Below are 13,172 nucleotides of genomic sequence, written 5' to 3' on the forward strand. Positions count from 1 at the left end.
GTGAGGAAATTCATAGTACCAAGAAAAGTCTGTAACTTCAATTTTCAAGTGCTGCCTTGGACCCTGACCAGATTGTGATCTGCTCAGTGTCATAATGCCAATCATGTCAGAGGCCCAAATCTTTCTGACTCCAAGGCTGGACTCTACTGCATGCTATGCCATGCACACTCTCTCTCAGATTATTTTTTTATTTTATTTTTATTTTTTTGCAGGGCAATGAGGGTTAAGGTGACTTGCCTAGGGTCCACGCAGGCTAGTAAGTGTCAAGTGTCTGAGGCTGGATTTGATCTCAGGTCCTCCCGAAGCCAGGGCCGGGTGCTTTATCCACTGCGCCAACTAGCTTGCCCCCTCTCTCAGACATTAATAATAATGCTGATATGATCAGCCAAAGGTGTCTGATGCTTGAATGTTTGCAAAGCATTTTGGAACAGTGCTGGTCTTTACAAACACAATTAGCAGAAAAATTGAGGCAAAACCCAAATCAAAACAAAACACTTCAGGATTGGATTACCAACACAAAGGAAAAGAAAATAGGCCTCAAAGAATTAGCTACTAACATTACCTAACCTAAATTCACTGGGTATTTGTTAATTGTGCCTTTCTTTGATTTCTAGTAACCACACACTAATCCGGGGGTCTTGGCATATCCTTGCATGCACTTAGATTATAAACCCCTACACACCTTAATGAATTTCTGTGGCCAGAAATTCACTACTCCTTGTTCAATCTTATGATAATGAACTCCAAACTTAGTTAGGCTGGTCCTTGGATAATAGATAGGGGTGGTGTCATGGATAAAATGTTGAACTTGCAGGCAGGAAGACCTGAGTTTGAATCCTATCCCCAGTTACTTTTCTAGCTGTGTGATTCTGGGTAAATCACTTAACCTTCTCTCCACCTCAGTTTCCTCATCGTGTAAAAATGATATAATAATATCACCTTCCTCACATGGATTGTTGGAAGATCAAATGAGATAATATACATAAGTCATTGTTAAATCTTAAAAGTACAATATAAATGTTAATTATTATAATCATGGGATTATTGTTATTATCTCAGACATAGTCTGTTACTGGGCCTATATTAGAAGCCTTTCCAGTTTGGTGGTGCTTGCTAGAGCTTAGACTCTGCTGCCATTGCCTTCAGGTGCCCTGGGCCCTCTCCCTGAATAGTGGAGGACTTTAAATGGAGGTAATGGGCACTACATTTGAAAAGAGAAGGCGAAAAGTTGTTTCAACATTAGCCCATCCATGTTCAATTTTCCTTGCTTATTTGCCCGGATTGATCTCACTGACCTTGACTTTGATGTTAATGTAGGTAACTGCGTGTCTCTGTTTTTGAAGCAGATGCTTGAAAAGATTCAAAGTCTTGCTTTATTATTTCTGGTTGATCTTCTGGTTTTGACCTTGGCTGTATTCTTGAATTGGGCTTTTAGCCCAATTTGTGTTTTAGTTTTTAGTTATTGCCTTCAAATTTTCTCTCTCTCTAGCTGTGTGCCCATTTATCAAGTTTAATACCAGTATGTTATTTGAGAACTAGTATGATTGAGCCTAAGGTAGTGTGGGTATGGAGAATAGTGAGTGGGGCTCAGATCCAGGAAGACCTGGGTTCAAATTGTGCCTCAGGTACCTTTATTAGCTGTGGACCCCAGACAAGTCACCTTAATTTTTATATGCCTTCTACTTCAGGTGGGTCCCTAAGATTAACAACCAAGACATAGATGGAGCCTATATTGTAGGGCAAGTTCCTTACACTGACAAATAGTTACAAGATCTTTTATGTTCAAGTTTGTATCTTGACTTTATGCGATTGTATGTTTGTCTAAATAACATTCAAAATTGAGTCATATTCTAAATGAAAACCAAGGGAGATGATTATTTAAGGAAAATTTGTTATGTGAATGACTACTACCCACTTCTGGTGATTCATTTGTTCGCGTATGATGCTGCTGAAAGGAACCTAGAAAATATTGCCAAAGATGATGAAGGCTTGGGCAAGAAACAAAAGACAAATTTTATACTAAAATGAAACTTGCAGCACACTGCTTGAGAACCACTGCCAATGAGGGTACCTACAATAAAGGCCCGAAGGATGGGCAGTAGAATCACCAAAGTTCAGAGGAGACAAAAATCCAAGAAAGGAGCCAGTAGTAAAAATGACATGACCTCAAATGTCTATATACAAAATGCTCAGAAATTAAGCAACAAGCAAGATGAACTAGAAGTCGTAGTGCCAAGAGACAAATTTAACCTCATAGTCATCATTAAGACTAGCAGGTCAGAACCCATGATTAATATGCCACTCAAAATTTGTGTTATTTGGTCTTTCCAGTTGTGTCCAACTATTTGTGACCGCATTTGTGGGGTTTTCTTGGCAAAGATCCTAGAGTGGTTGCCATTTCCTTTTGGCAGTGGATCCAGTGAGTTCATTTTATCAGGCAATCAGAGGTTGAGTGACCTGCCCCAGAGTCACTCAGCTAGGAAGTATCTAAGGCTGATTTGAATTCAAGTCTTTCTGACTCCAGGCCAGGCTGAGCCACCAGGCTGCCCTCCCTAAGTATGTGTATGTTGTTCAAAAGAAGTAGGATTGTTCAGAAAAAGAATTATGGAGTCTGAATGCAGATTGAAGCAAATTATTTCTACTTTTTGTTGTTGCTTGTTGTTGTTGTTTATTCTTTTCTTGTGTTTTTTCCCCCTTTTTTTTTCTTATTCTTCTTTTACAACATGACTATGTGGAAATATGTTTAACATGATTGTAATGTATAACCTATATCAGATTGCTTGCTGACCTTCAGGAAAGGGGAGGGAGGGGAGGGGTGGAGAAAAATTTGGAACTCAAGAAATAACTTTACATTTAATTGGAAACAAATTTTAAAAATTAAATTAAATTAAATTAAAAATAAACAGATGGATAAAGGGGTGGTGGCAGCAATGGTGGTATATCATTACATATGTGAGGAAATTGAGAAGTCAGAGGGGAGAGGGGAAAAACATGGTGTAAAGCATTCGGATGAAGATCAGTAGAGGGAAAAATAGAAGTGATTTTTTGTTATCAGAGAATACCCAGAAAGAAAGGAAGTGGAGGATGACTTCAGGAAAAATACCACAATCCTAGCACCCAGGCAAGATATTATAGTAATATGGGTAACTTAGTTGCAAGGATGCTGTTTTGAATTCTCTCTTACTGTCAAAAGCAGGAGATTGAATAACTTCTTTTTTTTTTAATTGAATAGAATGTTATTTTCCAAAATATATGTAAAAACAAATTTTAACATCAATTAAAAAAAAATTGTGTCCCAACTTCTCTTCCTCCTCTATTCCCACTCCCCACCCACTAGAACTCAAGCATTTCAAAATAAGTTATACATGAGTAGTCATGGAAAACATTCCCACATTAGCTAGGTTGTGACAGAAAACAGTCTAAAAAACTCCCAAAACTTCAGACTGAGGAATTTTCAAAGAGAAAAAAAAATTTTTTTAAATGTCCAGGGGCATCTAGGTGATTTAGCGGACAGATTACCGGCCCTGGAACACCCGAGCCCAAATCCGGCCTCAGACATCCAACACCCACCAGCCGCCCAACCCCGGGCAAGCCACCCAACCCCAATTGCCTCACCAAAAAAAAAAAAAAGAAAAGAAAAGAAAAAAAATATTTCCATCTATTTTTAGATACTATCACTTCTTTCTCTGTAGATGGGTTGCCATTTTCATAAGTCCTTCAGGGTTATATTGGACCATTGCCTTGCTGAAAATGACCACATGCTTCCCAGCAGATCATCTCCTCCCACTATTGCTGTTATTTTGTATACAGTACATTTCTCTCTGCTTCAGTTCATGTAGGTCTTTCCATGTTTTTCTGATAGTATCCTGTTCATCATAACCTAAATAAAGTACCTTAAACTTGACAAAAAATTTTCTTCATATTAGCCCAGCAAAGTAGGTACCATATGTTTTGCCATTATTTGAATAACTTCTTAACTTAATGATCTTTTCCATTCTCCATGTGATTTTCACTAGAAAAGAGTAACTACTAGTTGCTGGGGTAGAAATGATGGAAACCTTGCTAAGAAGTTCTATAGCTCAAAATAAACTGAGGCTGGTATTGAAAGCTGATAATAAAAAGGTGTGTGAGCATATGTGTGTGTTTGTGTGTGTGTGTGTTAACACTAGATTGAGAAAAAGAAGAGGATCAATTTCTATTTTCAAAAAAAGGGAAGAAAAGAGTGAAAAAAGAAAGGGAAGAGACTAGAGTCTACAAACTCTACATTTGTAAACTTTTCTCCTATTCCAAAGAGATGGTTAGTAAACAAATAAAAAAGTAAGGCATGGGGGGGGGCAGCTAGGTGCACAGTGGATAAGCACTGGCCCTGGATTCAGGAGGACCTGAGTTCAAATGTGGCATCAGATACGTGACACTTAGTAGCTGTGTGACCCTGGGCAAGTCACTTAACCCTCATTGTACTGCCAAAAAAAATAAAAAGTAAGGGCTTCATTAAGAATGTCATATTAGGGGCAGCTAGGTGGTGCAGTGGCCCTGGATCCAGGGCCGGTGCTTTATCCACTGCACACCTAGCTGCCCCTACTAGGGGTCTTTGAACCAAATTTTGAGAACCACTGGTCCAGAGGAAGCAAGCCAGGAGGGGGAAGGGTCTTTGACCACATGCAAAATGAGGATTGCTGAAGGAAGTGGGAATGTTTAGCCCAGAGGGTAGGCGACTCAGAGGGACACGATGGCCATCTTCAAGCATTTGAAAGGCTGTTCAGCTCCAGAGAGTAGAACCAAGAGAAGTAGGCAGAAGTTGCAAAGAGGTGAATTAGGCTTGATTTCAGGAAAAACTTCCAAATGATTAATGCTACTTTCTACAAGTGGAAGGGATTGCTTTGGGAGATTTTGGTTTTCCCGTCATTAGAGATATTCAGGCAGAAACTCAATACCCACTTGTCTATTTATTTTGTAATGGGGATTCTTTTTCATGGATGGGTTGGACTGGATGTGTGCTATGAGATCTCTTCAAATTCTGTGATTCTGTGAAGAATTTGAGGGAAGAGCTACCCCTGCACTACTGCCTTCTGCAGACCAGGATTTCTCTATGTTGGACATTTGTAAATTTGTAAAGGTCCACACCCTCAGTCTTATCTATGCTTGTGTGTGTGTTGTGTGTGTGTGTGAGACAATTGGGGTTAAGTGACTTGCCAAGGTCACACAGCTAGTAAGTGTCAAGTGTCTGAGGCTGAATTTGAACTCGGGTCTTCCTGAATCCAGGGCCAGTGCTTTATCCACTGTGCCAACTAGCTGACCTTGTCTATGCCTTTTTGTGAATGGCATCAATATCCAGGTTACTGAATCTGATCTTGCAAAGGACAGAGAAATATCATGGTGTTTTCATTTGTTTTTCAGTTTCGCAGTCTAAAGCTTCCCTTTACCTTGATGTCCACTCAATCATTGGTGAGTACCTGCCTGGAACCTCCATATCATGAGAAGACCCACACATGTGACTCACTCTCCATCTACTTTAGCTACTCTACCACTACTACCCCCTTTTCTAATGCCCCTTTTATGTTTTGTCTTCCTGTATTATAATAAAGCTTCTTGAAAAATAAGAAACATCAGTATCTTGTTTTTTTTATCCCCAGAACTAAACACAGTGCCTGGCCCATAGTGAACCCTTAATAAGTACATCCATGTCTGTTCATCTGCCCATCCATCCATCCATCCATCCATTTATCTATCTATCTATCTATCATCTATCTATCCATCCATCCATCCATTGATCCATTTATCTATCTATCCATCCATCTACCCATTTATCTATCTATCCATCCATCCATCCATTTATCTATCCATCCATCTATCTATCTACCTATCCATCCATCCATCCATCAATCCATTTATTTATCTATCCATCCATCCACCCATTTATCAATCTATCCATCCATCCATTTATCTATCCATTCATCTATCTACCTATCCATCCATCCATCCATCCATCCATCCATCCATCCATCCATCCATCCATCCATCCATCCATCTACTGGTTTGTCTAGCTATCTAATCTATCTTAACATTCTTTTCGTTCTTTCCCTGGAAATGGCTGGAAAAGAATGTGCCATACTTCTCTATACTAACAATTGATAAGCTCTTCTTTAAGGCTCTGTGCTGGTTGCATTAGAGTAGATAGAAAAAAGCCATTATGTGAAGATAAGAATCTGATGTCTTAATGGCTTGAAGAAGAAGAAGAACTGGTCAAAAGGACATAACTCTAGGTCTATGACTCATGAGAACTGAGTGTCAGTGGAGGAGAGCTGGGTCACACGATTTATCCTCGAGAGTGGGATTTCCTACTTTCAGTAAGAAAAATCTATATACAAGTAGGAGCTATCCCTTTCCTGGAAATTCAGGTTTTGATCACCAGGTTGAAGGACCCATGGCATTACCAGCAATCAGAATGTCAATTAGACCAATTGTTGGAAATTGGCCTCTAAGAGAAAGCAAGATGAAAAATATTCCTTTCCTACAATGAGATGACATGAAAGTGAAGATGAATCCTGGCTTTTAAATACTAGGCTGATCCTATGAAGTATAGAGGAGCATATTTATCTATTTTAAGAGGATAAAACCCATGTTGTTTTTCTTGACTGTTACAGCAGGGAAAGGAAGTGACACAATGCCAACCATTTCCTGCACATAACCTAAATCAGCCTGTGGTCACATCTACCCTCCCTGGGCCTAATTTCCTCAGAGAATTGCTTCATACAATGCTTCAGTCTTTAGCTTATATTCATTCGTTAAAAATTTTAAAATGACAGGATCTTGATCCAGTCCAATTTGGCCCATTCTTTCAAGGTATCAGAGGCTCATACACATTTACAGTCTTGCTCTGGTTTGGGATCTAATTGCAATGCTCTAACACCAGTTGTTTGACCACATAACAAAACCACTTGAGCCTCTCTGAGTCTTAGTTTCCACATCTATAAAAGGGGATAATAGTATCTTCTAGTACAATTATGAACAGTTAACCAGATCATGTATGTGAAGCTCTTGCAAACCTTCAAGTGCTACATAAATGTCATATATTACTATGTTTGCAGCACCGTATAATAATTTTATGCTTATAATAATGACCCCAAGTTAACAAGAAACCGTGAAAATTGTTCAGTTTAAGATTAGCTAGGAATGTGTGTAATACATTTTAGATTATCACTGAAAATGGTTTAAACTAAATAGATAGATAGATAATCTATAGAGAGAAAAAGATATGTAAATCATAGATCTATGGAGAACTATAGATAGATGAAGAGAGACAAAGGGAGAGCAAGTGAGCTATATATATCTAGGACACTTGGTTATCCAGAATGACTCACATGCTGAGGGTGCTGTATAGTTCTGATTTATTGTAGTATATAATGACACTTCTAACAAACAGAGCACCCTTCTAGCCTGATCTTCCTCATTCTTTCTCTTCCCCATTCATGGGCTCTCCTTCCCCTTTCTACAGTGCCACCCATTGAATCTAGCAGGAAGAATGCACTCCATCTCCCGCCAAATATATAGGATTGTTAGTGTGCCTGGGTAGAGTGTGTAGATACTTTCAAATTGTGACAAAAACTCATACACTAAAAAAATAAATAAATTACCTCTTCTCCTGCACCCATCCTCCAACAGAGTCTGAAATTAATTCCTACTCTTTGAGCCACTCTTGGGGCTGACCATACTATGTCAGATTCCAGCCTCTGATTACTCTGTAGATGTCCCCAAAAAAATCTCATTACTCTCAGCTTATTATTTAAAAAATTTAATGGGAAACAATACATAATCAACCCAAAAGGCAGCCTTTTTCACTCAGCTCTGGTTTGGTGGTTGTTGGTTGTAACTTATATAAACTCTGTTTTTCACCCCACCCTTTGGCTTCTCCTAGCTTGCTATGGTGGTATCATGATTTATAACTCCTCTGCCCCAATAAAAAGCCTTAATTTTGTCATATTTATTGTTTAAATAATTTTCAGGTTGATAATATATTTACCTAAAAGAAACAGTTTAGTAGAAAAAAATATTGCCTGGGAGTTGTACATATTAATATTGGTTTTATCTGATTGTCTCCCTTCAGATACTGGAGATTAGGGTTTAAGAGACTAAGGTATGGAGAGAGGAAACAGAAAAAGTCGACTGTGGCTGGTGTTTGGGTGAGAAGGCCCAACTGAGGTGCTGTGATGACAGCTATGAGTAGTCAGAAGGCAGAGAGTATTGATATCCTAGATATGCTTTGTGTCCTGGGAGAAGAAGCAAAGAGAGGCGCCCTTAAGAGAAAGGGTTGCTAAGAACAAACTTTTGCCAATGTTATCACACATTTAGGGTACAGGTGCTGAACCTTTACTGAACCCCAGAGACCTAGGTACCAGTCCTAGCCCTAATATTAGCATGTGACTTGGCCAAATCACAGCCTCTTTAGGCCTCACTTTCATTATCCGTTAAGAGAGAAGACTAGATGGACTAGAGGAACATTCTACCCCTTACAGCTCTAATGTTCTGGTTTCTAGACTAAATATGATCTGAATTTATGATGCAAAGCAGCATCCCAATCTCAGCTCCAAATCTTCAGCTAAAATCTTACCATCTACAACAGGGGGCTTCTTAAATCTTTTTCCACTCTTGATCCCTTTTGCCCAAGAAATGTTTTACTCGGCCCCAGGTATATAGGTAGATAAAATAGGTATACATATACCTTTTACTTGTTGCCAAATTTTTTTGTGACCCCCCCTTATGTCACGTTGGGTCACCACCCACAGTTTAAGGAAACTAGGTTCTACAAGAAGCTTTTCCAATTGCCCTTAATTCTATGGCATTCCTCTGTTGGTTTTCTCCATTTTATCCACAATTGGTTTTATGCTGTCTCTCCTATTAGAATGAAAGTTCTTTGAGAACAGGGACTAGTTTTTGCCTTTCTTTGTACAATTTAGTCTTAGCATAGTGCCTGGCACATAGTAGGCACCTAACTGATACTTGTTCACTGACTGTTTGAATCCCGTGCCTCTTTCTCTAGGGATTAGCCTAGTCACTAAGCCTGGATTTTTTTTTTTTTGTAAAGAAAAAAAAAATAGTGTGTAATGTAACTCCTCACACTCTCTTCCTTCATCCCAAGCCGTGGAACTGATGGATCAAGCCGGTAGCTTTAGGAATCCCACTAGGTGCTTTAAGAGAGTTAAAACCTGACAGTTTAAAAATATAAGCTTTTCATGGTTTTGGGCCTCCTGTAGTTATTAAAGTAAGAATCTTGTTTCTACCTCTTATCATGGTAACAGACTGTTTCTCTGAAATCCTAATTATTAACCTAGGTGGATAAACAGGCAGCCTGAGTGGTTAGTGAGTTGCTAGATAGCTAGATGACAATAAAGGAGGCTCCACTGTTGATTCTCTGACCAGTGACTTCACATCTTGTTTCCTAAACAAGGATAAATTGGCTCTTTTTGAGAGTTTGTGTTGAGACATGCAACCGACATTTCTGCCACTCACCAAAACCCAATAACCAGTTGCCACTGGGCCAAACAAAGATGAGAGAATTTTCTGGTTTGGGTCTGAGATCATCTCTATCCCCTTCTTTTTTCTTGCTTCTTCCTTTTTTTCATAGGACTCACTAAGAGCTCATGGAGAGGCAGCCTGTGCTTCAAAGTAAAGGTCACACTGATCTGAAAGGAAGAAAAAAAAAAGGTTATCTTCATTGTACCATGAAGGATATGGGAAGACTCCAGATTCAGCCAGTGTACCACAAGACACCCAAATCTCCCAAATTTGGCACCTCCCAATCTTTTTTCCTTTTTGAGCCATTCAATTTGCTATCTCTTTGGGTTTTTCATGGCACTGAAAAACAGAGGGTGATGACATGAATATTAAAGGATGTTTTAAAGTTTCAAAAATAATTGTCCAAATATTATCTAATTTTAATCCTCACAAACAACTCTGGAAGGTAGGGTGCTATCAGTTTCCCTGGCCCCAGTTTAACAGATAAGGGAAACTGAGGCTGAGGTAGACAGAAGATAAGAGCAACAATAGTTAACTTTATATAGCACTTACTATGTGCCAGACACTATGCTAAGCACTTTACAATTATTATCTCATTCGCTCCTCACAACAATCCTGGAAGGTAGGTGCTATTATCATGCCCAATTTTCCAGATGAGGAAACTAGGTTGTGTCTAGCATTGGTTAGGTGCTGTTGAGGATGTAAGGAAGTATAATATTTGAAGTCTTGCCCTCAAGGGCTTAACAATCTAGGTGAGGCATTTTTTTTTTTAAACCCTAACATAGTGAAACAAATAGAGAATGATTTAAGGGCTGGACTTTCTGGTGCTGACTCTAAGTGCAGTAGACTGTTTAAAAAAAAGAGGGGGATTGTGGTGCCTGAAAGAGTCAAAGATTTCATTCAAAGGGGTGGGATGTGAGTTGGACTCCTGAATGGATTTAAGTAGGTGGCAGGGAGGTGAGATCCTGTTCACCACACATCTTGGCCGGGAACAACTTGTAAAGACTTTCATTTAACTTGAAAAGCATCATCATGTACAATAAATAACATAGAGTCACAAGGTAAAGAGAAAAATCTTTAAAACATGCATTAGATTTATCAGCCTGAAAAAGGAAGATCTTCTCCACGCATGGACTCCTAGGAGTTAGAGCTGGGAAGAACCTTCGAGATCATCTAGTCCAACGACCATCCTTTTGACGATTAGGGAACTAAGGGTACAGAGAGGAGAAATGTCTTTCCCAAAGTTCCAATAGGGAGGAAGATAGAAGGGAAGGAAACAAGTCTTGATTAAGAGTCTATTATGTGGGGGCAGCTAGGTGGCGCAGTGGATAAAGAACCAGCCTTGGATTCAGGAGTACCTGAGTTCAAATCCAGCCTCAGACACTGGACACTTACTTGCTTGTGTGACCCCTGGGCAAGGTCACTTAACCCCCACTGCCCCGCAAAAAAAAAAAAAAAAAAAAAGAGTCTATTATGTGGGGGCAGCTAGGTGGGTGCAGTGTATAGTAGCACTGGCCTGGAGTCAGGAGTAACCTGAGTTCAAATTCGGCCTCAGATACTAACACTTACTAGCTGTGTGACCCTGTGGCAAGTCACGTAACCCCAATTGCCTCACTAAAAAAAAAAAAAGAGTCTATTATGTGCAATATTTACATATATTTCAAATATTATCTCATTTGGGCTTTACAACAACCTGGGGAGGTAGGTGCTATTGTCATCTCCATTTTACAGTTGAGGAAATTGAGACAGACAGAGGTTATAAGACCAGGGTCACACAGCTAGTAAGTATCTGAGGCTGGATTTGAACTCACGTCTTCCTAAACCCAGGACCAGGGCTTCATCCATTGTGCCAACGAGCTGCTGTAATTCAAATCCAGAGCCTTTGATTTGACATCTGTTACTCTTTCAATTATACTAAACTCATTTTGGACCCTTATCTATCTCTTTTCCTTCTAAAGTGTCTTATTCTCCACACACTCTAAAGCAAATGGATAAAAAGCAACAACGACTTTGGGAGAAGATAGGCAGAGTGATGAGGTGGGTTAGGATCTTATCTCACCAATAGCCTTAAAACAGCTGGAGTTGGGGTTTTTCCTTACCATTGTATGATATGATTATGGATTTGAGTCAGATTAAACTCTGACCATGGGGTCTGGAAGGTACCCAGATCTGCCCCAGTATAGTTTGTTTAGAAGTTTATTGCTTGTCAAAATTCTCACTGTCTCCTTTAAGTTTTATTGCCAATTAACAGTATTTTTACTTCTGCTCAGTCTCCCCACTTGTCAGCTACATATTAGTTTTGTCTGCAATCTATCATGTGTCAGAACCCCAGTCAGTGGGTCAGGGAGTTAGCCCACCAATTCAATACTCGGGACTCAAGAAGAAAGGACAGGACTCGGCACAGGATGCAGCCATTGAGTTGAGACCAGATGTTAAGTAACATTGTCTCTTTTTCTCAGAGCAGAATCCCCTTGGCCCTGGGTCCCAACAATGGATTATTCTTTTCTTCCCAACATAGCCGAAGATAAATTTTAACCCTGTCATCCTTATCTTTAGAGACAGGGGCCTGGAGAGGGGAGTCAGTGGGAACTGTGAGATGTGAAACATCTGACTCTCACTCCCCTGTTTCCTTATCCTTTGGTTTGACCTTGTTCCCCCTCCCCTTTTCCCCTTGTCCCTGGAACATGTATGCATGTCTCCATACGCACCCTGGGTGAGACAGGATTGGATGTTAGATTGTGAGCTCATCCACCCTAGGTGTACGTGGGGACAGTCCTTTTCAAGATTACTATAAAAACCTAGAGGATTGGGCATATCTTTGCAAGACTTCAATGTGTAATTGGGTTTTGCCCGTCCTCATGAGGATGTAATAAATCTGTCTCTGCTTGACTTGGTGGTCTCCTCGAGTTATTTGGGTAAACTGAGGCAGTTTGCTCCATACACCTTGATTGGGAGAATTACAGAGATAATGCCTAAATACTTCAAATCCAGCCTCAGACAATCTCCTAAATTCCAATCCCATAACACCAAATGCCCATGAGACATCTCCTCTTGAATGCACCCTAGCTATGACAGAGTAAACAGCAGCTAGGTGGCATAGTGGATAGAGTGCCAGGCCTGGAGTCAGGAAGACACCTCTCTCTGAATTCAAATATGGCCGTACTTACTAGTTTAATTACAAACACTTTGCAGCTGTGGGACCCTGGGGAAGTCACTAAATGCTGTTTATCTTAGTTTCCTCATCTGTAAAATAAACTGAAGGAAATGGTAAACCACTCCAGTATCTTTGCCAAGAAAGCCCCAAACGGGGTCATAAAGAGTCGGATACAATTGAAAACGACTGAACAGCAACAACAAAGGAGCAGAGTAAAGGTTTATTCAAAGGTCTAAACCTGGATGACTGGACTCAACCTCAATCAAACCTCCACTTTCCCTGTTTCTCTTTAAGATTATCAATCCAGTCATCCAGGCTTAAACCTTTGAATAAACCTCAACTCTACCCTACTCCTCTTCCACTCTTTCTCCCCACATCGAATAAATTGTCTCCCTTGACATCCGCAGTAATCCAGGGCCTCATTAGCTTTTTTTTTTTTTTAGTGAGGCAATTGGGGTTAAGTGACTTGCCCAGGGTCACACAGCTAGTAAGTGTTTAGTGTCTG

The 13,172-nt window shown here is 39.9% G+C and overlaps 1 protein-coding gene across 1 annotated transcript in view; it reads right to left on the reverse strand.

Moving 5' to 3' along the window:
• LOC122755464 (T cell activation RhoGTPase activating protein) overlaps window positions 1-9,617 on the reverse strand; it is a 59,035-nt gene extending 49,418 nt beyond the window's left edge. The window contains exon 1 of the mRNA XM_044003950.1: window positions 9,508-9,617. The gene's annotated coding sequence lies outside the window, so the exon portion shown is untranslated. The remainder of the gene's footprint in view (window positions 1-9,507) is intronic.
• Window positions 9,618-13,172: the final 3,555 nt, after the last annotated feature.

Source organism: Dromiciops gliroides, chromosome 4 (assembly GCF_019393635.1).
Source record: "Dromiciops gliroides isolate mDroGli1 chromosome 4, mDroGli1.pri, whole genome shotgun sequence".
Taxonomy (NCBI): Eukaryota; Metazoa; Chordata; class Mammalia; order Microbiotheria; family Microbiotheriidae; genus Dromiciops; species Dromiciops gliroides.